The 26,965-nt window shown below is 37.9% G+C and overlaps 1 pseudogene; it reads left to right on the top strand.

Moving 5' to 3' along the window:
• Positions 1-11,570: 11,570 nt before the first annotated feature.
• Positions 11,571-11,913, top strand: LOC136120300 (large ribosomal subunit protein eL42-like; annotated as a pseudogene).
• The last annotated feature ends 15,052 nt before the right edge of the window (positions 11,914-26,965 follow it).

The raw sequence follows: 26,965 nt of genomic DNA, 5'->3' as shown, positions 1-26,965 counted from the left end.
AGCACAGGCTCCGGATGCGCAGGCTCAGCGGCCATGGCTCACGGGCCCAGCCGCTCCGCGGCATGTGGGATCTTCCCGGACCGGGACACGAACTCGCGTCCCCTGCATCGGCAGGCGGACTCTTAACCACTGCGCCACCAGGGAAGCCCGCTTTCATGGCTTTTTAACCCCATTTCCTCTACCAGCCTCTTGATGGTCTTCCTTTGTTCTGCCTATTTCTCAGGCTTGCTGGTGGTTCCCAAAGGCACAGCTAAGGAATGTTCAAGGCCCTGAGAAATAGAGAATGATTACTCATTTCTCAAAATGAGAAAGGAAAAAGAAAAGCAAGGAAGGAAGAGAGGGAGGAAGAGAGGAAGAGAGAGAGAGAGAGAGAGAGAGAGAGAGAGAGAGAGGGAGGGAGGGAGGGAGGGAGGGAGGGAGGGAGGGAGGGAGGGAGGGAGGGAGGGAGGGAAGATAGATCTTTTGGTCAATAGAGTTAACAGAGCCTTCAACATGCAGAAACATGGCTTGTATTTTCATTTTTTCCAGAAAATGTTCTGAACAACAAGAGAATGTTTTCTCATCACTCAACCTTTTTTGCTAAGAAATGTAGCCCTTGAGATGTGAAGCAAACAGCTTACAAGACACAGTCTGGGTATCAACATTCATTCCATCCAGCCCTGCGCAGTTGCCTAGTAACCGCTGAGTATACCAGCTCTACTCTAAATCCGATTGGTCTCTGTCCCACCTTCCCAGTATTATAACTCTTCTCCTAGGAGAGTCAGACGTTGGGCCAGCAGCAATTCTAATCCAGCTACTAATTGTCTTCTTTCCAAGTGAAGATGGTAAAAATGCTCAGATAGTATAAAGAGAGAAAGTCATCAGCTGAGAGAGACAGAGAAGGGGCTGAAGCAGTACCACCGAACTATCATTTCAGCTGAGTTGGCAACTTCACGTAAAGCAACCGGCCTTTGAGGATTTATATAAAAACAGGTTTACACAAAACAACTGGATAAAAGAAAGAGAAGTTAGTGACCAGTTACTGTGACCCTGTATTTGACTGATGAGGAAACTAAGGTTCCAGCAAGAAGAGTGTTATGTCCAATAGCACACAAAACAAAGGCACTGATGGCGGTAGAGCATAATCATCTCTTATTCTGGTTCTCTTTCCACTGTATCAGATTTTTCAAAAACCATGTCCCCTCAGCTTACAAGTGAGCATTCTGTAAGCAAGCGAAATAGGCAGGGTTTCTTGATCAGTGGATCTAAGAAAGTGTGGGAAGGACAAAGTTAAATGTGTTTCTTTACTGCTAGACTCCTCAGAATTTTTAAAATGTACTGTGTACTGTAAATCTCTAAATGGGAGTATGTTGGGTTTGCTCTCTACACTTCTTTGACCACAGAACAATCCTCCCTGCATTTTTTTAAAATAACATCTTCTTAAACCAGTAATCCATGAAGTGAACTAGATTTGCAACATATGTATTCTCTTTTGATGGAATCCTCACCATCCACCAGCCATTCTAACCTTGTCATACCAGCAAGAGTTTGCATGTACCCAAACACTTCATACCATCTGGTTGCTTAAGCAATGGTGGGTATGGTACCTACAGATATATGATATGATCTCTCCATCTCCATGGTAACCTCCTTTCTCCAAGCCACCTTCATCTCTTGACTGATTTTTTTTTCTGTAATTTAACTGGCTTTCCTTCTTCTACTTTCGTTCCTCTGAGACACGTTCTCTACTAATTAACCATTGTGGAATTTTAAAAATCTTACCCCCCTTTAAACCACTTCCCACTACGGCTTCCCAAGACCTTCACCAGGACTATGACATTCGATGATCAAACTCCTGCTTCTTTTCTGACCTCGTATTCTACCAACCTTCCTTTTGTTTGCAATGCCACAATCAACTTGTCCTTTTTTTTCCTCCTTGAACCTGAGAAACCTATTCTAGCATACGGACTTCTGCCCTTGCTGGTGTCTGTCTATACCCCTCTGTCCCCACATCATCAGTGGCTGATTGCTTCTTTCCCTTCAGTCTCTTCAAGATGTCAGTTTCTTAGAAAATTTTCCTTGTCCAATCTCTATTTCATGCCCCTATTTTATTTTCTTCAAAGTACATAATATTATCTGAAATTATTTTTGTTAATTGTTTACCATCTGTCTCCTCTACAAGGGCTTCAGATGTGTTATTAATTCCTCAAGTTTCAGTACCTAGGATAATTTCTGGCACACAGCAGGTATTCAATAGATACCTGTTAAATAATTTAATGAATACAATAACAGCTCTTTGCCTTTCAGGGTTCTTAGAACATGAGCACTGTGCCAAAACTGAACAGTTTATTATGTTTATATGTATGTAGTAAAAATATGTATATTAATATATACGAATATTTTAACAGTCATTTACTGGGTATAAACAATTACGTATGAAAAGCTAAGCAAGGTTTTGCTAACATCTGAAATATTTTTCTTCCCAAAAATAACAATTATTATTTTAAGAACATCTCAGTTCAAAAGTTATCAGAATATGTTAGTTTGTAAACAATAGACCAAGAAAGGCGTGACTGACAGCGCACTGCACTGCAACTGAGGAGACTGAGTTCTCCATCAACACACACCACTTGCTTTCCGTGATCCGAGGCCAGTCGCTTCTTAGCTCTGAGGCTCAATTTCCTCATTTGTAAAATACAAGAGTGACCAAGTTATATTCAAGACCCATTGAAGCCTTTGCATCCTGACTGCTGCAGTCAGAGGTTTGATTCTAATTTCAATCTTCTTTGACTTTCAGTGATACACTCTCTTTTGGGGGGCTCAGGAAGAAAATTCCCATTTCATCACATTCACAACATAAACCAAGAAATTCCTAGGTTAAAGTGGAGAAGTAACCAACCATTATGGAATAGATTTCTTTTCATTAATTCTAATAATTACTGAGCACGTAGAACCAGACACTGTTTTGTCCTGATAGAGCTTTTGTTATTTTAGTTTATGAGACAGAAAGTAAGATATAGAACTAAAATGTACAATAAATAGATAATGTTGGGCGCTAAGGACACAAAATAGAGCATGGAAAGCAAATGAAGAGTGCTCTGAACAGGATTAAATTTTTACGCAGAAGGCCAAGGAAGGCATTACTGAGATGGTGAAGGCTGAGGAAAGACCTGAAAGGACAGAGAGTGAGCCATGCAGACGTCTAGGGGAAGAACACTGTAGACAGAGGAAACGGCAAGTATAAATGCCTTGGGATGGGAACCTGCCTGGTGCGCCCAAAGAACAGAAAGCCAAGTAGAGATGACACCCTGAGGATGGGGTGCCTTCCTTGAGGAGGCATTCTACTCTTAAACCAATAGTCATTTTATGTGGGCTCATTCCAAACAGGTCACTTGAGGAACCCCAACATCGACTAAACTAACATTAAAATACCATTCTGTTCAACAGGTTAAAAAGCACTTTTATAGCTATAGCAGCATTCGGAATCACAGTTTTTCTGTGAAAGAGGGAAAAAAAGAATGCAGTAAATATTCTAGCAACCCAGGAATGAAATCAGAAGTGAGCCTTCTCACTGTCACTCTCAGGGACCAGTAGGAGAGTATGTGCTTCCTATATCCACAACTTTAGGCTCTGTGGTTCTAGAGGCGCTGATGCTCAAAGGGGGACACTTCCAGCAGTAGACACAGTAAGAAAGCCACTAAATTTAAAGCAAAGGTGCCACTTGATTACCTGTAGGTTCTGTGTCAATTGACCAACAGCCACAGAAAAAAAGTTTTCGTACTGTCAGGAAGAATTAATCCTGATGGCCGTGAGGTGATAGGATGGCCGTCACTTAAGGGAGACGGGAAGGAATCTGACACCCAGATAATCTACTGGGGCATCTCTTGATACTCTCGTGTTCAGTTTTAACTCTAAATGGGAAAGTAGAGCAATCACTGCCTGATAAGGACTTATTAACCAGGGGGCTCAGACCTCTTAGGGATGAGGGTCTAGATCATCCAACACTTAAGAAGTACTGGCTGAAAGAGAATTGTCTAGAGTGGGCTAAAGAGAAGGGAGATGACGAGAATCAGTCACAGCCTCAGGACTGAAAGCAGCAGCTCTGGAGTTCATCCCACTAACCCTTATCTTGAAAATTTCCCCAGGAAATTTGAACCTAGAATGCTGGAGAAGATGTGGTTGGATGGAATGAACACGTGAGAAGTGGTTATGAGCAATGCGAGAAGTAGACTATACAAGACATTGCAATGCTCTGCCTGGACCACTTTCCTGGGCTGTCCAGGACCCAGGACCCAGACCCCAGACTCTCTGAGGCACCAGCTGATGGTTCACTCTGTCCCTCTTCCCTGGAGAACTGTTCTCCGTTGACAAACATGACCTTGTCCAGGAAATTATGCACACACCCCCTTCTGGGGGTAGCTCACAGCCAGTGACTACCTTACATGTGGTACAAAAGGCTGTCCCCTTTGCCTTAAAGCGGGACAACTCTACAGGGCGGTTTATGCTCCAGAGACTCCCCACATCTCCATAGAGCAGAGATTAGACTTTACCTGAGACCACACTGTCGCTCTCCTGCTCCACCTTTCCTTATCCTGCTTCACTCCCTCCCTCATAAGTTTGCCCCTGAATCCCTGTCTGAAGCTCTGTTTCTATAAAACTCATCCTGAGACACAGTAGTAGTATAAACAGTTTGGGGGGTGGGGTCTTATATAGATGAAATCAGGGAACAAGAAGTCCCAGGCTGGTACGGCAGCTCCCAAATCATCAGAGATTCAGGCTCCTTCTGTCTTCTCCCCCTTTCATCGTCAGCTCATGGCTACTGCCATCACACCCACATTGCAGGGAGAACAGAAAAAGAAGGGATACCAGCATAATAGTACACCTCACCGTGCTTAGTCCTGACTCAATGTTCTCATGGAGGGCCTATCCAGTGACTTTTGTCCACGCCAGTGGCCCCCCCGACCCCTGTCTGTAAGAGACACTGGGAAATGCTGACGTTTGGCTGGGCACGATGGCACACCCAGGATCAAAGTCTGTCAGAAAGGAAGAAGGAAGGGCAGAGATTCTAGCAGTCTCTGCTACAGGTCCCAACTATGACAGCTGGGCTTGAAAAGGGGATCCAAACCTTCTACAACAGGAATCTCTCATAGACCACCTCACCAGAGGCAAAACTGAGCAAGAAGTATGTGAAGAAGCATAGATACACCTATGCTTCTTATAAGTAAAGTAGTAACAGTACACATATTATTCAGGGGCAGTCTGGGGCCTATTCACATGTTCACATATCCAAATCTTCAGAGAACCCTGGGGGATACAGAGTGGACTGACATTTATTTGATCCTGAATCTTTCCTTTAGAAGACACATTTTCTCCCTCTCTGGTTATATGCTCTAGTCTATGAGTAGAAGTTGCAGTACCAAGGCTTAACAAAAATGCCCAGAGCTCCACAGAGCTTATAGTTCATTTATGGTGCAACTTCTTAATGTTTAGATTCATCCGTGGTACAACCAATTATCCTATCAGTGAAATCTCTGAAAGAATTATCAGAACCAGTTTACATCTTCCAAAATCACTCAATGGGGGAAATAATCACATTAAAGTTCTGCTGAACCATACAAAACAAAAATGTTAATTCCAAACTTTTTTTTTCCCCCCCGAAGGTATATTAAACCTTAAGGAAAATAATTGCCGAAGAGCCTTAGCATATAAAACCTTTTTCTAAATAACTTCCTTGCCATTCCTCTAATTTGGGAATCTTCCGTCTTCTATAATTCCACCTTGTTGGGTCCTAATAATGTGTTCATTCCAAACAGATCACTTAAAGAATAGTCACATTTGGTATAATTCCATTATAAAATCATTTAATTCAGCAAGCAAAATGACTTTTATAACTAAATCACAATATTTTTGTGAAGTAGAAAAAATGGAATATAATTAATTTTTTTTAGGACTAAAGGTAAAGTTAACAATTAAGTGACTTGGTAGAGGCCAGATAAATCAGAAAACTAAAACTTCTTGGTTCCTATTTCCATGCTCTGGCCAACAAGATACATCGTCTTTTCCTTTCCTTTTTATCTTCACCTTACTCTAGGTGGCAGAATCTGCAATGGCCCTCCAGGGTCCATTTTTCCTTTCCTCCTTCTAGTAATAGAACATCCTGAATTTTCACCAGAGATGTGGCTGCCCAGATTGAGGTGATATTTCCCATCTCCCTGACAGCTAGGTGTAGCCACTAAATAATTTTGGAAGTGATATGCAAAACCTCCAGTCATGTTCTTAGAGATAGAGCTGCTTTCCCTTCATGTTCGTCTCCCGCACTGCTGGCTGGGAAATGAGGATTGTAGAAATCCTGGAAGTCTGTGCTCAAGATCACAGAGCAATGCTACTAGCCTCAGACCACTCACCTCTGAACTTCTACGTGCTACAGAAGGAAACTTCCGTTTTATCTAAGCCACTGTATTGGATGATCCCTTTTTCCAGCTCCAGATTTCGGTCAATTAGGAGCCTCACTTTAAGGCTGATTTAAAATGAAATGAGTTCAGAAGAGAGGAACGGGACAGCAAGGTAACTAGAAATCCTGTCCCAAGAGAGACTATTTGAAAGACATGGGAATACATAACTTGAGGAAGAAAAGAAAAGGAGGTATCAGTGGGATTTCTCTTTATATTCTTTAAGGATCATCATGTAAGAAAATTATCCCACATATTTATATATAAAGATCAATAAATAAAGTTACTTTGCAGAAGCCCAGTAGGAACAAATTTCAGCCTCATTAAAGGATGAGCTTTCTCATAATCACAATAACCAAAAGACAAGCAGAAGTACCCTAGGTACTAATGAGTCCCCTGTCACTGGAAAGGACAAGGAAACCTTGACGTGGGAAAATACAGAATACAAGTTGAGGATTCTGACTGAACTAAGTCCTAATTCTTGCTCTGATAATTATCCGTTGTTGTTTCTTAATATTTATGAGCTAAGTCTTCATTTGAAAAATGGGGTTACTCTTAATATTTATCTAACAGGGTTGTAAATAACAAAATAGAAAATACATGTGACTGCCCAGTGAAGATGCCAGATAACCCTATTTGGTGGGCATATTAAAGTAGGGTTTAATCATTGGAAAGAGTGAAGAATGGTCATGATAAACAGTCCTGCAATTCTGTGATTCTGAAATGTTTACTTCCCTTTCAGCAACATATAAGCATGTTGCTTAATGAAAAAGCTTGGCTAACAAAGTAAGCAAATCATTTCTCCCTCTGTACCAGATGTTTCATGGATAATTAAATTGAGTGACCCTCACTCACTCCCACCTCCCATTCCATACCCACAGGAAGCTCAGAACACTGAAGCATCCTTGTTCAATGGGAGCACTGTAACTCCTGGACAACCCAGAAGTTCTGCCAGAAAAGTTTTCCTATTTAGACTATTATCTGGTCCAAAACTTTGAGAGAGTAAGGGGTATCTGTGAGGCAAGCGGTATCTGTGACACAGAGAAAATAACTAATACTTGCGAGTCAAGATAGGCGAGTTCTGGTCTAATGACTGACACTCTCTGACTTTCAGATCTCGAACGCATTGGCACCTCTTTAGAATTTGTATCCATGTCTAAAAGACAAGCGGGCTGGGAAAGATAAACTAAGGATCCTTCCAGGTTCAGAATCCTATTATTTTAATTCAAAGAAGTAAAACAACCCTCTCATTAGAAGCCTGGATCACTCCTACAAGTTTGAAAGCTACTGAAGCCCAGGGTATAGGATCTAGAATAATTATAACATTGTCATTAGACATAGATAGTAAAGTTTTGTGTGCAGACAGAAATAATCCCTTTTCACAAAAGCAATGCAGCCATGAGTAAGGGTATCAGGGCCTTTAAATCTCAGAAGAGTTATATTCTAGGGTGGGGACAAGGCTGTGTTCAAACAGAACCAAGAGATGCCAGATGATCTCTACTGGGTACTATAGAGAGTGGTTAAGACTATGGCATCTAGAGTGACTCAAACCTGAGTTTAAATCCAAGCCATGCTACACACATTTTTGGTTACTGTGAAGAAGTCATTTCCAGGCCTCACATTCTTTCCTTGAAAAAAAAAAAAAAACCCATCCCACTGTTTCCATTTTTTTTATCATGGACAATTAAATGAGTAATAATTATAAAATTCTTAGCACTTTGCCTGGCAATTTACCTACTGGACTCATACCTATTTGAGGGTAGGTACTATGGTTATCTTATTCAACAGTATACTCAGAAGACAGTCTTTATATGGTACACAATCAGTGCTTAAGAAAATTTCATATAAATGATGCCACTTGCCCAAAGGTCTACTGAGCTGTCCAGCATGAAGAAAACTTCCTGACCCTCTTCTCCAATTACTCGATCTCTTTTTGACCTGTAGATCAACAAGAAAGACAGTGGCACTGTTCATTTCCTACCTCGTTTCTTCAACAACTCACTTTATGTAGTTTAACCATATTTATTGCATATGCATGGCCACTGGGCCCCAAACGAGCGCAAACTGACATCGCTGTTCTTGGTCATATTCAAAGTTTCCTGTCTTATGATCACGGAATTTTAAGATTTTGATTTGTTTTGCGGGGATGGGGGAGTGGTTAAGTAGATTCTTCATTTTATTTGGATACTGGTAGAATTTAGCACAGATCGTATCAACCAGATATGTACTAAAAACCTACAAGAAATTTGATAAGTCATTAGCATTAGGACATAGGCTCTCTAGATACTATCAGCTCTGTTCTTAGTACACTCAGTTTGTAGATATATTTTCTACCTGGCCAATCACTATGAGATTTTTATGCTGGTTTACAGAGCTGGAGTTTTACACAAGCCAATTTACACACATTTCTGCCTTGGGAATCAAGACAGTTATAACCATAATACCAAAAGATTACTTTTTAAATAATCAACATCATCATTATAACTATTTGGCCAACAAAAAGGGACACTTTCAAAGTAAGAGACTTTTATAGCCAGGATATTGTTAAATATGAATCCCAAAAAGATAATTTCATAGAAGAATGAACAATGTGTTCTACTAAAAATAGCAATTTGTTGACAAATTCTGCACATAAATAATGGACATTATGCAAACTAATTTGGCTTTGCTGTTTCCAAAATCTTTTTGCAAAACTTTAGAATTTGTTTCATGTCATTGAAAATATTGACAAAGTCTATTTATTTTTTCCAAAATAGAATTGAAATTGTTTATATTATTTTTAATTCCTATAATATTGTACTTGTACTGATAGCTAACATTAAGGCCAATTCCTTTAGTGAAAATACAGAAATACTTTCTTATCATCTTGACCTATGTATGCTGTTCAATGTAACAGCCATTAGCCACTTGTAACCACTGGGCACTTGACATGTGGCTAGCAAAACCAAGGAACTGAATTTTGAATTTTATTATTTTTTTTGTTTGGTTGGTTGGGTTTTTTAGTAGTTGATTTACAATATTATATTAGCTTCAGGTGCACAGCATACTGATTTAGTATTTTTACACGTTCTACTCAATTAAAAGTTATTATGAGATAGTGACTATGATTCCCTGTGCTATACAATATATCCTCATCGTTTATCTATTTTACACATAGTAGTTTATATTTAATTTTCAAACTTTTTAATATAATTTTAAAGGTTACTTTCCATTTAGTTATTACAAAATATTGGCTATTCCCTGTGCTGTATAATACATCCCTGTAGCCTATCTTATACACAATAGTTTGTACCTCTGACTCCCCCATCCCTGTGTTGCCCCTCCCCATCCCCACTGGTAACCACTAGTCTGTTCTCTATATCTGTGGGTCTGCTTCTATTTTGTTATATTCACTACTGTGTTGTTTTTATGATTCTACTTCTAAGTGATGTCATATAGTATTTGTCTTTCTGTCTGACTTATTTCACTTAGCACAATGCCCTCAAGTCCATCCATGTTGCTGTAAATGGCAAAATCTCATTCTTTTTTATGGCTGAGAGGTATTCCACATCTTTTTTATCCGTTCCTCTGTCGATGGACACTTAGACTGCTTCCAGATCTTGGCAACTGTAAATAATGCTGCTATGAACATTGAGGTGCATGTATCTTTTCGAATTGGTGTTTTTGTTTTTTTCAGATATTTGCCCAGGAGTGGGATTGCTGGGTCATATGGTAGTTCTATTTTTAGTTTTTTGAGGAACCTCCATACCATTTTCCACAGGGGCTACGCCAATGTACATTCCCACCAACAGTGCACAATTTCATTTTATTGCTGTCAATTTATAAACTAAAGCAATGTAAAATATTTTCAATTTAACCTAACTTTATGATTTCAGTAATACTACACTCCTCTTTAACTCTTATAAATTTAGCATCTGTATGGAGCTGTACTGAAAGAATAAACGCACCAGATTTCAAAGACTTAGTAAACAAAAATAGAAAAATATCTTACTATTAATTTTATGTTGATTATTTGCTGAAATGGTAATGTTTGGATATGTTGGGTGAAATAAAATACAATATTAAAATTATATTACCCTATTTCTTTTTACATTTTATGTGACTACTAGAAAAATTTTAATTATGAAGGTAGTTAATATTATATTTCTACAGAACAGTACTAGTCTTGCAAGTTGAAAATATCTACCTACTCAAATGCTACTTCCTGTAATGGTAGTGATGCTTATATGTTACTAACTGTCACATCTAACATTTGTAAACACTGGACAAAATAGGTCTGGAAGGCAACAAAAAGTAGGGAAAGAAAAAAAAAAAAAAAGGAGGGAAGTTGGCCCTTGACAGAAGGAAACTTCTCTGGATAAGATTCACATTTATTAAACTTCGTACCTGTGGGCATTTTCTAATGTGCAGGGAATTGGATGGAGAAAATATAAGCAGAATTATCATAGTCATAATGAATTAAGAAGTCAGATGATGGAGTTTAGGGCTGCCAGAGCAGCTAGAAAGTGAAGGGGAAAACCTAGGAAAGGAGGAAATACTTAAATCTGCATAAAAATACCAATCAAATCCTTGGCTTACTTGTGAACAACTGCCTGGGAAATACCAAGGTCCACAGTATGAAACATTAGCTGTAACAATGTTTCACTCAGAATATGCAGCATAAAATAATAAATTAGTACACTCACAAAGAAACAAGAAAATTTAATCCTGAGTCAAGAGAAAAAGCAGTCAATTGTTACTGAGCCTGAAATATTCAAGATGTTGGAATTAGCAGGCAAGGACTTGAAAAATATCTATTAAATCTATGTTTCAGACTATAAAGGATAATATACCATAATGAATGAAAGTAAAACTAGGCAGAAAAATGAAAACTGAATGAAAGAATAAAATAAAAATTTTAAAACTGAAAAGTAAAATATTTGAAATGAAAATTTCCTTGAAAAGTCTCTAGAAACAGACTGGAGATAGCAGAAAGGAGAGATATGTGAAATTGAAGATAGATTATCTTCTAAATATTATTTTCTGAAGATAGAATATCAATATGTTATCCAACATGAAGAACGGAGAAAATAAAGATTGAAACTAAATGAATAGAACTTCTGAGACTCATGTGAAAATATCAAGTGATATAAAATAATATGTAATGGCATCCATACCGATAACACAACTAAAACATCTGTGAACATTCCTAAAACCTGCTGGCTTTTTTGAAAGTCACATGGCAAACACCACCTCCACAAAATGACACAGTACAAGAAGGAGGGCAAGGATTCCGTACATGCCCAGGGCAAATGACATTATGACAGGAAGCAGAGTGGCTGTGGTGGGCTAAGATTTTCTAGAAAAAGTCTAGAACTCCAAAGGAGATTGTGCTGAGACTTGAATGCACTGAGACTGCAGCTCCAAGATAATGTGGACTATTAAGAGATGTCAGCATTGTGAGCTGGGAGGAGATGAGAGAAAGGGACAAGCGATCTACTTCTAGCTTCATCTTTTGTTTCAGTATGCAGACAATAATATAAATATATATTTTAATATTATAAAGCAATATAATATATATGGTAGAGAGAGTAGAGATAAAACAAGACAGAAAAAAAGAAAGAGGGGGAGTGCAAGTAGTTGAATATTCCTTAAACTTGGTGGGGGGGAAACAAATGTGCAGATCCAAGAAGCTCATCAAATCCCAGTTATGATAATTACAAAGAAAAACAAACTTAGGCATCATATGGCCCAATTTCTGAAAACCAAAAATAAGCAGAGCACCATGAAACCAGACAGAGGAAAAAAACTACATATAGGGAACATTATAGTCTCCTGTCAATAAAAATGACAACTGATACTGAAAACAAAAGAGGCTAGAAGACTACGGAATGATGATTAAATTGTTAAAAAACTCTTTTACCCAGAATCCTATGTCCAGTGAAAATAACCTTAAAATGAGGGCAAAACAAAGATATTTTCAGGTAAATAGGAAGTGCAAGAATTTATTGGCAGCAGACCAGCACTTTAAGAAATGCTAAAGCATGTTATTCAAACTTAAAGAAAATGATCATAGATTGGGATTCTATACGCTAATGCAGAGCATAGAGAGCCATAAATATATGGGTCAATACCTAGAGGGCATTATGCTAAGTAAAATAAGTCAGACAGAGAAAGACAAATACTGCATGATATCATTTACACGTGAAATCTAAAAATTACCACAAACTAGTGAATATAACAAAAAAGAAACAGACTCACAGAAAACAAACTAGTGGTTACCAGTGGAGAGAAGGAAGAGGGGAGGGGCAACACAGGGGTAGGGGATTAAGAGGTATTAACTATTATGTTTAAAATAAGCTACATGGCTATATTGTACAACACAGGGGATACAGCCAATATTTTATAGTAACTATAAATGGAGTACAACCTTTAAAATTGTGAATTTCTATATTGTACCCTGTAACTTATATAATATTGTACATGAACTCTACCTCAATAAAAGAAAAATAAATAAAGATACTAGGGAACGAGGGGGAAAAATGCATATTATAATCTCTAGGACAATCAACAAAACAAAGTATAGTTAAAAAGCCAATAAAATGGACTACTAAAACTATCTGATAAACCTAAAATATGGCATGAAAGAAGATATAGGGAAACCATAAATAAATAAACAAGCCAGCCAATCTGAATAAAAACAAATAGAAAAATGATAGACTTAAAGCTAAGAGATTAATAACTACCTTATACAAAAATGGATTGAATACTTCAATTAAAAGTGAAATATGACTGGACTGCAAATAAAAAGCCAGAACTAGGGCTTCCCTGGTGGCGCAGTGGTTGAGAGTCCGCCTGCCGATGCGGGGGACGCGGGTTCGTGCCCCGGTCTGGGAGGATCCCACGTGCCGCGGAGCGGCTGGGCCCGTGAGCCATGGCCGCTGAGCCTGCGCGTCCGGAGCCTGTCCTCCGCAACGGGAGGGGCCACAGCAGTGAGAGGCCCGCGTAACGCATAAAAAAAAAAAAAAAAAAAGCCAGAACTATATGCTTTCTAAAAATGATGGCATTTAAATTTAAGGTAAAGATAACCTAAAAGTAAGAGAATGAAAGATGATTTATCATATATATAATAAACATAACAATACTGGAGCGACTTATATTAATAGTAAATAGAATTTAAGGCAAAGATTATTATAAGAGATAATAAAGAAGATTTCTTAATGACAAAACTGTTAGTTTTTCAGGAATACAACAATCAGAAATGTATGTGCCTATTAGGAGATCTTTGAAAAACACCAAGCAAAATTGAAAGACCTAAAGGGAGAAGCAGACAAATCCAAAATACTCGTTAGCATCTTTAACATTCCTCTCTGAATAACTTACAGACGATCCAGAAAAAAAAAAAAAAATCAGTAAGAACATAGAAAATAGGAGCATTATTAACCACCTTGACCTAGATAACATTTACAGAGCACTACACTCAGCAAATAGCAATTATAAGAATACACATTCTTTTCAAGTTTACATAGAATGTTCAAAAAAATACACACTATATGCTGAGCCATTAAAAAAATTCTTGGGAACATATGTACATGTATAACTGATTCACTTTGTTATAAAGCAGAAACTAACACACCACTGTAAAGCAATTATACTCCAATAAAGATGTTAAAAAAAACTGTCAAAATGTTTGAAAAGATTGTTATATTAGGGTCTGGATTCTTTGCCCACAGTGGAATTAAATCAGAAATCAATAAAAAAATCTAAAAAACCCTATATATTTGGAAATTAAACAGTATACATAGAAGTAATGCATGGATCAAAGAAGTTACAGGGATATTAAAAAGTATCTCAAACCGAGTGACAGTGAAAACACAACACATAGAAACATGTTGAATGTAGTTAAAACAGCAGTTAGTGAGAAATGTATAGCCTTAAATGCTTATTTTAGAAAGGGAGATATATTTTTAATCAACAATCTGCTTCCATCCAAAGAAGCTAAGCAAATTAAATCCATCATAAGTAGAAGGAAATTCTATAGATAAGAGTGGAAATAAGTGAGATAAAAAAACAAATAGTAGATAAAATTAAAGCCCAAAGCCATTTCTTTGAAAAGATTAATAAAAATGATCAGCTCCTCACAAAAACGATATGAAAAAAATGAGAGAGCAAGAAAGCACAATTATCACCGTCAGGAATGAAAGAGGCAACAGCACTACAAATCCAACTGCTGTTAGAAAGGATAAGAAGAATACAGTGTTAAGTGAAAAAAAACATCCAAGTGCAAAAAAAGAAGCTACAGGCTACCTTTACTTAAGAAAGAAGGGGAAATAAAACTTGTAGAAATCTCCTCATTTGCACAAGAAGAAACATCGAAAGGATAAACTAGAAAGAGATGGGTTACCTATGGTGTACGTTTAGGGTGAAAAGGATGGCAAAATGGGAACGGGACAAAAGCAATGGCAGAGGTTGGAGGAGTGACACTTTCAAGTATAAATTTTGTATAGTCCGAGCTATTAAAACATATTTTTTAATATACATAAAAATATAAATAAAATCAACAAGGATGGGGGAGAAGAAAATGAAATAGAAACAGAAGAACATAACTAATTCAAATGAATAACATAATCATAATGAAGCAGAAAAATGAACCATTCCAAGTTAACTTTTGAATACCTTACTTTTGCTCTATACCCTCAAGCTGAAAACAAGAACAGTAAACGGAGGTTAAACTCTAGGCAATAGATGTGTTTTTCAGTTTTAGCAAAACTAAATTGACCAAATTTAGCATTAAAAAATACAAATATTTTAAATACTCTAGGATTGACGAAATAAGTATAGTTTGGATAATGAGACTCAAGTTTCTCAATGTCAAAGAAGAGAATTACAAATGTGGAAAGGGGCACGGCTAGAGAGAATCCTATAACATTGGAAGTATCAGTATGAAGTCATAGTTCTAGATATAGATGTGTACATGTCTATGTACATACATACACATCTCTATGTAGTTCTTATCTCAGTCTACTTAGGGCACTTACAAGCAATGACACCCAATAATATGTCACGCCCAGATCATGGTTTCTAAATATGATTCTCAACAGTTCCTTGGAAAAAGACTGACTCCAGCCAAGCGACATATGAATCTGGAGACTTCCAGTAAGAAAGTGCTCAAAAAATGATTAGTATACATCAAAGGACACAGACACAGTTGAAAGTGAGTCCACGTGGCCAACAATAGGAATATTTTAGCAAAAATAATAAATTATATCAACAGATTTTATCCAATAAATTAGAATCCAGGAGACCATTACATAAATGAGAAAATTAAATGGGAGATATGCAAAAACCCTTCCTACAGGACAATGCCAACTAAAATGTAGAAGGGAATGATGAGATTAAAAAGTCATCATTTGTTAATTACCATAGTAATAATTGTTTCTGGCTAGAACCATTGATTGATGCTAAAACTAATAGGTGAGACAAAAGACCTGTATTCAGAAAACTATAAGACAATGATGAAAGAAATTAAAGATGATACAAACAGATGGAGAGATATACCATGTTCTCGAATTGGAAGAATCAATATTGTGAAAATGACTATACTACCCAAAGCAATCTACAGATTCAGTGCAATCCGTATCAAACTACCAATGGCATTTTTCACAGAAGTAGGACAAAAAATTTCACAATTTGTATGGAAACACAAAAGAGCCCAAATAGCCAAATCAATCTTGAGAATGAAAAATGGAGCTGGAGAAATCACTCTCCCTGACATCAGAGTATACTACAAAGCTTCAGTAATCAAGACAGTATGGTACTGGCACAAAAACAGAAATATAAATCAATGGAACAGGAGAGAAAGCCCAGATCACCTTATCTTTGATAAAGGAGGCAGGAATATACAATGGAAGGAAAGACAGCCTCTTCGATAAGTGGTGCTGGGAAAACTGGACAGCTACATGTAAAAGAATGAATTAGAATACTCCCTAACACCATACACAAAAATAAACTCAAAATAGATTAAAGACCTAAATGTAAGGCCAGAAACTATCAAACTGTTAGAGGAAAGCACAGGAAGAATACTCTATGACATAAATCACAGCAAGATCCTTTTTGACCCACCTCCTAGAGAAAGGGAAATAAAAACAAAAATAAACAAATGGGACCTAATGAAATTTAAAAGCTTTTGCACAGCAAAGGAAACCTTAAACAGGAAGAAAAGACAACCCTCAGAATGGGAGAAAATATTTGCTAACAAAGCAACTGACAAAGGATTAATCTCCAAAATTTACAAGCAGCTCATGCAGCTCAATATTAAAAAGACAAACAATGCAATCCAAAAGTGGGCAGAAGACCTAAACAGACATTTCTCCAAAGAAGATATACAGATTGCCAACAAACACATAAAAGGATGCTCAACATCACTAATCATTAGAGAAATGCAAATCGAAACTACAATGAGGTATCACCTTACACCGCTCAGAATGGCCATCAACAAAAAATCTACAAACAATAAATGCTGGAGAGGTTGTGGAGAAAAGGGAACCCTCTTGCACTGTTGGTGGGAATGTTAATTGATACAGCCACTATGGAGAACAGTATGGAGGTTCCTTACAAAACTAAAAATAGAACTACCATATGACCCAGCAACCCACTGCTGAGCATATACCTGAGAAAACCATAATTCAAAAAGAGTCATGTACCACAATGTTCATTGCAGCTCTATTTACAATAGCCAGGATGGAAGCACCCTAAGCGTCCATGGACAGATAATGGATAAAGAAGATGTGGCACATATATACAATGGAATATTACTCAGCCATAAAAAGAAACGAAATTGAGTTATTTGTAGTGAGGTGGATGGACCTAGAGGCAGTCATACAGAGTGAAGTAAGTCAGAAAGAGAAAAATACCGTATGCTAACACATATATATGGAATCTAAAAAAAAAAAAAGGTTCTGAAGAACCTAGGGACAGGACAGGAATAAACACGCAGACGTAGAGAATGGACTTGAGGACATGGAGCAGGGAAGGGTAACCTGGGACGAAGTGAGAGAGTGGCATGGACATATATACACTACCAAATGTAATATAGATAGCTAGTGGGAAGCAGCCGCATAGCACAGGGAGATCAGCACGGTGCTTTGTGTTCACCTAGAGGGGTGGGATAGGGAGGGTGAGAGGGAGATGTAAGAGGGAGGGGATATGGTGATATATGTATTAGTATAGCTGCTTCACTTTGTGATACAGCAGAAACCAACACACCATTGTAAAGCAATTATACTCCAATAAAGATGTTACAAAAAAAAAAAAAACATGAAAAAGCAACTATGGTGAGAGGACATTTAGACTATAAATGTCCACAGTTTGTGAGGACTATTCGAGTGTTTGGTTTGGATAAGGCCACTCCTGCCTGATCTAAATAGTTCTCCAAAGACCTTGGGGCATTAGCTCCTGCCATGGTAAAGGCGACTCTTTTACTGGCATTGGCGAAAGCTGGTGTAGCAGCCCCACGAAGACAATCATCTTGCCCACTAATACCACCACACCATTCCCTAGCAACGTGCCCTAGCAACTGGGAAGTTTTCACTTTTGTTTGCCTGGTGGATGGTTAAGTCATCTCTCCCCAAGAACTGACTCGATAAAGTACACCTCGAGCTAAATTTGGACTTTTATCCCCTCATCTCCCCTTGTGAGGAACAATAGTTTAATTAAACTATCATTTATTTGGAGTACATTATTTCTTTATTGGCTTATTAAGACACTATTCTGTATACTACTAGCTTGTGAAATTATTGTAAGTCCCACAGTAAACCTGTGTTAAATAAAATATCGGCACACTGTCTGTCTCTGAGAATAATTTGCCACCCTCAAATCAGACAGACAACAAATACATGAAAAAGAAAAGAAATGTAATTTTGGGATAAAGGAACCACAATGTTTTTAGTGGAAATGAAACATTTGAGCCATTTTTATAAAAGCATTTCTTTCTCTTTTGGTGCGATAATCAAGCGGAATGGCATTTATGAAAAAGCAATTTGGCAATCTTAAACAAAACGGCACGGAGAGTCTCCTTAACTCAGCAATTTCACTTCTAAGAACCCATTCTATAGAAACACTAAATGTTTTGCATATGTAAGTTCCATCCGTGTGCCTGCTTCTGCACTGCCTAAGGATGATCAGATTAGGCACGAAAGGCTTGATCCAGCAGCTCCACGGCATCAACCAAGCCCCTCAGTACTCTAATTACATAAAACAAAAATATGTCAAATTCCTATTAATTTTAATGGCATCATTCCTGTTGCTTTTAGTGGCATCATCATCGGTTTGAATCATCTTCTCGGGGACAAATAGGCCTGTATGTCTCTTGAGAGCCTGGGTTATCAGGACCATTTTCTTCTGCTACTATCAAAGTGTGTGTGTACTTTGTAATACAACGGTACAAAGAATTAGTGTTAGGGACTTTTCTGTAGTTCAATCTACTAAGAAATATAGGCTGCAGTGATGAGAATATAGCAAACACTGTGAGAACTTACCATATCTTTGAGGAGATTCTCAAAAGACTATAATAGAGTCTCTTGTGAACCTAGTAAATGACAGAGCTCTTAAACACTACAGTATATTGCCTCACTCACCTGGATGTTATTTTAAAAGCAGTATACACACAGAGAGGTTATTTTACAGGGTCTATAACTATGTTACAGCCCTCTCCTACATCCCCCTCCTGACAGTTTTTCCTAATTCCTCATCTTTCACATAGAAAACCCACATTTTTGTCTCCAAATATGTGATTTCTCTTTTTCCACTCAGCTGAAGACGCCTGCTTTCCCTTGATGCAAAAGGGAAATGTTTGCAATGCACCATAACAATGGATGACAGCTAAAACTCAGATTCTAGACCAAAAGAAAAAAACTACCAGCTGTGGAAGCATATCAGAGTCTCCTTATTGGTAAAATGGGCATAACTGGGGTATCTGCCTCACAAACGAAAGTGAGGATTAAATGAAGTCATGCACACACGATAGGCCCTCAGGAAGAAATGGCTCTTACTGTCATTTGAAGTAGTGTTACATTAATAGCTTCACTTGGAGAAAATGCCCTTGCCTCTTTCTTGACTGTCTTTTGGTTTACCCAACCGGTAGAATTCCTAGAGGGAACAGAGCTGTAAACAATCTGTATTTGTTTCTACTTCTTCCCCCCATTCCCATAATTTCTAAACAAATAAACTGTTTAAACATATTTCAGGAGAAGTTGTGGAGGGGGAATGCCCTCCTAAGTAGGGTCAACACCATCTGTGGAGAATGCATAGAAGGAGTTTAGGCCCATGCCAATGCCATGTTCATTGCAGACGTCTAAAGTAGGCTTCTTTTCTGTAGATGCGAAGGTCACCTGCTTGTCTCTTCAACTTCCTGACACTCACAAACCAGGCACAAGCCAGGTAGCCACCAGACCCTAATATAATCCCTCCAAATCCTTACACCTTACCTCCCTGACTACCTGAGGAGTTGCTCCTTCTTTGAACAAACTGCTCACAAAAACTTAAATAAGGCAGAGTCATATTCCAAGTTTCATCAGTACACCATTCATAGTTTTAAGTATGTCCCAAATATTCAGAAATATTTTATAGGAGAAATATATCATCTTTCAAGAATGATTTTGATAGAGTCCAATGGTCCAATGTAAATACTGTGTATTTTTTTAATATTCATAGAACATAGTATACTAAGTTAAATACTTAGTGTCCTGTCAAATTCATTAATTTTTTTTAAGGTTATGACTACAACTGAGGTAGTCCTCTGCTTATCTCAATTTTTTCTTCCTTCTTCTAACTTTGAATTAAATCCCCATCTCTTCAAAGATTTTAGCTTGTAGAGTTATGAACCAATAACCATTTAAACAACCAGTTTAGCAGGCTCTCACACACTCCTGCATTAATAAATAGGAAACTGAATCTAAGGGAAGGGTCCTGAGCTTGGGGTGGGGAGTGGAAAGTGGCTTCTGGAGTCAGAGATAAAAACCCTGCTTCTATCTGTTGACAAATTTCTCAACTTCTATGAGCAACATTTTACGGTCTGTACGACATGGCTAATATTTGCATCAATGTTACCAGGCTGTTTTGAGGACTAAATGAGAAAGCAAATGTCAATCACTGAGCACCATACCTGGTTTACGATAAGGACTCAAATTTATTGTCATCTTCAGCAACTATGTAGGGTCATGGAAATAGCCGGAAAAAATATTCAAGAGATACTTGTTCTCACTTAGGTTTATCATTGACAACCTCTTTGGGGTTAGCTACTTTCCTTCCCTAGACTCCAATTTCCTCAGTCGTACATGTGCACGGGTAAACAATTTTTTTTGGAATTTTTAAAAATTGAAGTATAGTTGCTGTATGATAGACCAATTTTTTTGAGTTATTTCAGCTTTAAAATTCTCAGTTCAGTTGAATCTTTTCTTACTGATTCAGAGTCAACAGGGTGAACATCAGTGATGATCCTTTTATTCTTTTTACACATTTATTGTAACAAACACTGTTAAAGACTAGGAAAATCACACTGAAAAGAGTATCATGTACTTGCCAGTAATATAGTGGTGACAAATGTAAATAACCAGGGAGTTATGATGCAATGTGATTCATACTCTAATAAAGGAACTTCAAGGTGCTGGTCAGGGGAGAGGGTGGAAAGAGTTCAGGGTGGTCTCCTAGCAGAAGTAACATCCAAACTGAGAACTGAGGACTGATATGTAGGAGTTACTCTCAAAACCTGGGGATAGTGACTGCCCTGGTGGCTCAGTGGTTAAGAATCCACCTGCCAATGCAGGGGCCACGAGTTCGATCCCTGGTCTGGGAAGATCCCACATGCCACGGAGCAACTAAGCCCGTGTGTCAACAAGTATTGAGCCTGCACTCTACAGCCTGCAAGCCACAACTACTGAAGGCTGTGTGTGCTAGGGCCCACGTGACGCAACTACTGAGCCTGTGTGCTGCAACTACTGAAACCTGCGCGCCTAGAGCCCATGCTCTGCAACGAGCAGCCACCGCAATGAGAAGCCCGTACACCGCAACAAAGAGTAGCCCCTGCTCACCACAACTAGGGAAGGCCTGTGTGCAGCAATGAAGACCCAACACAGCCAAAAAAAAAAAAAAAAAAACCTGGGGATAACCAGTGTGGATCACTGCTTGTCTCTTCTTTAGTTGACCCAAGGTTATTTTCCTTGTGTCTGCTTTACCCCCATCTTTCCTTGATTTTCTCTTGCCAGCCATATTTTGTGAGTGTGAATGTGTCTGACTGTAGTTCCAATTTGTTGCATTTAATTTGTTGTGGGTAATGAAATCAAATGACTAATTTCCCTGAAATTGTGTATTTTTAAAAAATGAGTTTTAAAAAGAATGCATTTTGGGGACTATTCAACAACTTTTGTTTTACTTTTAAAAATAGTTTGCACTGTTAGTATACTATATCACTGACCTTCAGATAAGTGTTTTTTCTTTTTCTTTTAAGACTAGGTGGAGAGACAGAGAAAAGCAAATACACAATTATTACAAGGATCTTTGTTTTTCAGGTAAAAATTAGAAATTAAAGAGCCACACTTAATTTTCTTGAAAAAATAAATATTCCTGACACACATTCCCTAATATTCTATAACAATGCCTAGTGGAAGTATTAGGAACTTAACGTCTAAACTAATATAATAAGAAAAAAAGCCTCATAAAAATTCTATCACAAAAGGTAGAATTTTGCTTTTAAAGAGGATAGATGAGAAACATCTACAAGGCCTTTCACAGTAGTAATTTTCACCAAGAATCAGGCACATCAGAATAGAAACACAGCCAGAGAATTAACAGTAACAAGACAAAGCCAGTCTTGACTGCAAAGTGCACATCATACGTTTGGGTTTGAGAAAATAGTTACTTTGGGGGATGGTTTTATTGTTTTTAGCTTTAATTTGATTCATCTTAATTAACAGACTACCTAAATTTCAGATATTTTCTGCTAGATGAATTACTGGGTTATATTTTTTGAAATAACTATCCAGCATTTTTCTCCAGTTACCTAAGAGAAAATGAGAATGTGATGTATTTAACTACTACATACTTTGCTTTTAAAAAAAACCCCACAAAATTTGTAAAGTAAAAGACATTGTAGCTATGCATTTCATGTCTACAATATTTAGAACATAGAGGCCATTTTAAAAAGGAATGTAAAATAAATCAGTACAAATTAATTATCTTGAAGTTTTATATAACTCTAGCATTATAATGTAATTTTTAAGGGAACAGATTTCAAGATCCACTAATTATTTTGTTACTGGGATGAAAAGTCCTTCAGGAATTCTTCTCAAAATGGACTTGGGACAGCTGTAGGTAAATAGCACACGCTCAATGAACAGCATTCTTTTTCTACAGCATTAAAGCAGCTTTGGCATCAAAACCTTGGATTTGAGGTTGAAACTTATCAAAGTGGTTCTGAAACCCCCAGGTCAACTCACCAGAAGCCAGTGCAAAAACACCATGGACAAAGACATAGAAGCCTCAATTGCCCAAGATTCTATCAGACAAAATACCACTGAAACAAGAACATAATAAGGAAGTATAAAATACACAGGGAAACTCTCCATCATTGGTGAGAGTTAGACATGATAGGATGGTTAAAACCCCCAAGAACTTCAGATAACAGGAAATCTGAAGAGAATATAAAATAGCTCTAAGGCAATTGAAAACGCCAGCCATTATGAAATAGAAAAGAACAAGAAATTGAGAGAAATAGAATACGAAAGAGTAACTAATGGAATACCTAAAGACAAATAATAAAATTACTGAAATTTAAAATTTAACAGACAGTTTTGTAACCACCAGGTCAGCAAAAATTAGAAAAGCTGCCAATTATAAGTGTTGGTAAGGATGTGGAAGAATGGAGAATGGAAACTCATATACTCCAGGTTAGAAATACAAATAGGTACAACCACATGGAAACAAATTGCTATTACCTAGTAAATGGAAGATGTTCATACTCATTTATCCCAAGCAATTCTGCAATTCTGCCCCTAATCAAATACCTTAGAGAAACCCTTGCCTTTCTACAATAAGATCTGTACAATAATTTCTATAGAAGTATAACCAGTATAACAGGAGAATTGAAAAATTGTGGTATATTTACACAACACAATACTATAAAGAAAAAGGAATAAACAGATATCAATATGAATGGACATCAGGAAAAAACACTTCAGAGGAAAAAATCAAGTTGCTGAACAAGGTATGGCTCCATTTTATAAAAAGTCAAAAATGTGTAAAACTAGTTACTCTATTATTTAGTCATAATTATGCAGTGACATTTTAAAAAGTAAAATATTAAGTTCATGAAGAGACCAAACTTTGCCTGATTCCAAAATAAAAAATATACAAAAAATTATATTTCAAGGGAAAAATAAGTTTATTAAGGTATACTTAAAATAAGTCTCATTTCCATTTTTTCTCTACCTGTACCCATTGTCTCCTGTAGCTGATCTTTTTGGGGGCGATGGGGGTAGTTTCTAGTTTATGCTTCTGGTATCTTATACACAAAAGGCAGCATACTATATCTAACATTTTATTTATCTGCTGTATCAATTAGGGCTCTCCAGAGAAACAGAACCAATAGGATACATAAAGTGGGGAGGCTGGAAATTCAGGAAAGAGTTGATGTTACAGGCTTGAGTCTGAAACCTGCAGGGCAGGCCAGCAGGTTGGAAACTCAAGCAGGAATTCTATGTTGCAGTCTGGAGGCAGAATTCCTTCTCTGAAACCTGTGTTTTGCTCCAATGGCCTTCAACTGACTGGATGAGGCTCACCTGCATTGTGGAAGATAACCTGCTTTACTCAAGGCCAACTGACTATAAATGTTAATCGTGTCTACAAAATGCCTTCACAGCAACATCTAGACTAGTGTTTGACCAAACAAGCGGGTACCACAGCCTAGCCAAGATACCATATAAAATGAACTGTCTCATCTACCTACCTTCCTATCATTCTTACTTTTCCATTTGACAATATAGCCTGGAAGTGTCTCCGTATCTGTGGTCATGTACGTCAGGTATTTTCCTTCATTTTTCAGATGGCAGCTTAACACTCCACTGTATAGATATATCATTTATTCAACCAGATGGATCTATTCTTTTGTTTCATAATTATGGTACAATAAAAAAAACCTTGCACATATGTTGTTCATATTTGTTCCAGCATATTTTAGGAATAGATTCCTAAAATTCATTTCTCAATTTGCCATTGAGAAAACACATAATTTTCTTTGTTGCCATCAAATTTCCCCTCCATAGGCGTCAGATCTATTAGCAATCTGCCCAGTGAAGGGTGAGGATGGAGTGGGAAAGGGGAATAGGCGAAGGTACCCAGGATTTAACTTGGCAGGTAAGGCCTACCCTGTTGATTTGGTGGAACAGCAAAGATTTTTAAGTGGCATCCTTTGATTACCTTCTCACTATCTTGCTCTTCTAGTGCATAAACTGTGCTCTAACATCTGGTTATCACTGTATGCTCAAGTTATGTGTCAACGATTACAATGTCTTAAAGATTGAGAAGCAACACCATCAGATGTGTTTGAGGGAACAGTCTATTCTTTTATTAGCATTTTAGTGACTCTCTCATCATTCCTTAGGAGCTGTCATAAATGGTCAGCAGGTTCACACTCACTACGCAGTGACAGTCACCCTCCCCCAAAGGGTCATCAAGTTTGGACAGTGAGTTCCCTACACAACCATGGTGAGCTGAACTTTATGGATGTTCTTTGGTGATGACCCAAAGACACATAGGACATCCAGATCCTTGAGTAAAATCAGGGAGAGGGAAGGTGACTCAAAACTTAGCGGTTGGAAAGGTGGGTCTCAGAGTTGAATTCAATTTGATACAGAGAAATGAACTGATGTGGTATTTCTTATACTGACGTATGTGAAACAAAATTCGTACTCATTACACGTAAATGAATTTCAACTATGTATTAGGGAATAATTCATCTAATAATAAAACTATAAGTTCCCGATTTTCTCCAAACATTATTTTTAAAAGAGTTTTGTTTGAACTATTAAATATGTTTGATTTCAGCAGAAAAGATTAAAGCAGAAGAGGACAATTTGTCTCATATATGTCATGACAATTACATTTCCGACCTGGCCAAGCAGTTGTTCCACTTAGAGACGTGGAAGGACTTAATGATCTTTCAAAGGCCCCTGGAATACAAATAATGACATCTTTGCAAATATATTTCAGTGCAAGGTTTTTGTACCAAATGCTGAAGGTAGACGGAATTGATACCATCTTTTCAGTAGACATTATTCCACCAATGCTTTCTATTTAAGAGGTCCATTGGAGACTATGATAGTTACACCAGTTTAAGGTATGTTGGAAAGAGAGAGAAATCCAATAACCCAACTGCCATGAGAAATTAATCTAAATGTTAATACTTCCACATCCCAGACTCCTCTGGGTCTGGGTTTGAAAGAATGGTAGTGAGGCAGAATGTTACCAGGGGAATTGCTAGACTGATATAGCACCTGAGGAAACACTGTACAATCTCTTTCATGACAGGGTGGAATCCAATTAGAACCTGGTCACACACATAAAGTCTTTCAAGTAAATCAACGCATGACCTTTCCCAGTGTCTATACCCCGATTCCAACAGAAGGTAAGGAGGGTTTTATCCTAGGTGCTGCTAGAAAAAGAACATTCCTTAGCTGTGTGTCTCTAAATGAGAGAGTCTGTTCATCCACAAGCACTGATTAGGAGCCAGTGACCTACTGAACCCTGCAACAGACACTAGGTTATAATCAATGGAAGGTTTTTTTGTTTGTTTTTGTTTTTTTGCGGTACACGGGCCTCTCACTGCTGTGGCCTCTCCTGTTGTGGAGCACAGGCTCCGGACGCGCAGGCTCAGCGGCCATGGCTCACGAGCCCAGACGCTCCGCGGCATGTGGGATCTTCTCGGACCGGGGCACGAACCCGTGTCCCCTGCATCGGCAGGCAGACTCTCAACCACTGTGCCACCAGGCAAGCCCTCAATGGAGTTTTGAGGCACCTTCCTTCTCCCTAATTTTACTCAAGGATCAGAGTATCCTATGTGTCTCTGGGTCCTGGCCAAAGAACATCCATGAAGTTATAATCAATGGAAATTTTTTAGGACACATTACCATTTACAAGTCAGTCTCTCTCCCTCTCTCCCTCCCTCCCTCTCTCCCTCCCTCCCTCTCTCTCTCTCCCCCTCCCTCCCTCCCTCTCTCTCTCTCTCACACACACACACACACACCACAAAATTCTATTCTTGTACTTCAAGAAACTTATAGTTTAGATTGTGGATAGGAGAGTGAGAACAGATGATGAATACCCCTAAAACAATTAAGGGAAAAAATATAACTCTAATTTTACATTTTTAACAACATAATTTAAATGCTTACTGCTCCAGGAATTTTGCTGATTGCTTTACATGTTAAAATAATTTAAAAATATATGTAAAACAGGTGTCCTGTGCAGGGCTAGGAGGCACTGAGGATGCAATGATTAGCTTCAAAAAT

Source organism: Phocoena phocoena, chromosome 3 (genome assembly GCF_963924675.1).
Source record: "Phocoena phocoena chromosome 3, mPhoPho1.1, whole genome shotgun sequence".
Lineage (NCBI taxonomy): Eukaryota > Metazoa > Chordata > Mammalia > Artiodactyla > Phocoenidae > Phocoena > Phocoena phocoena.
This window is presented reverse-complemented; position numbering and strand designations above follow the sequence as displayed.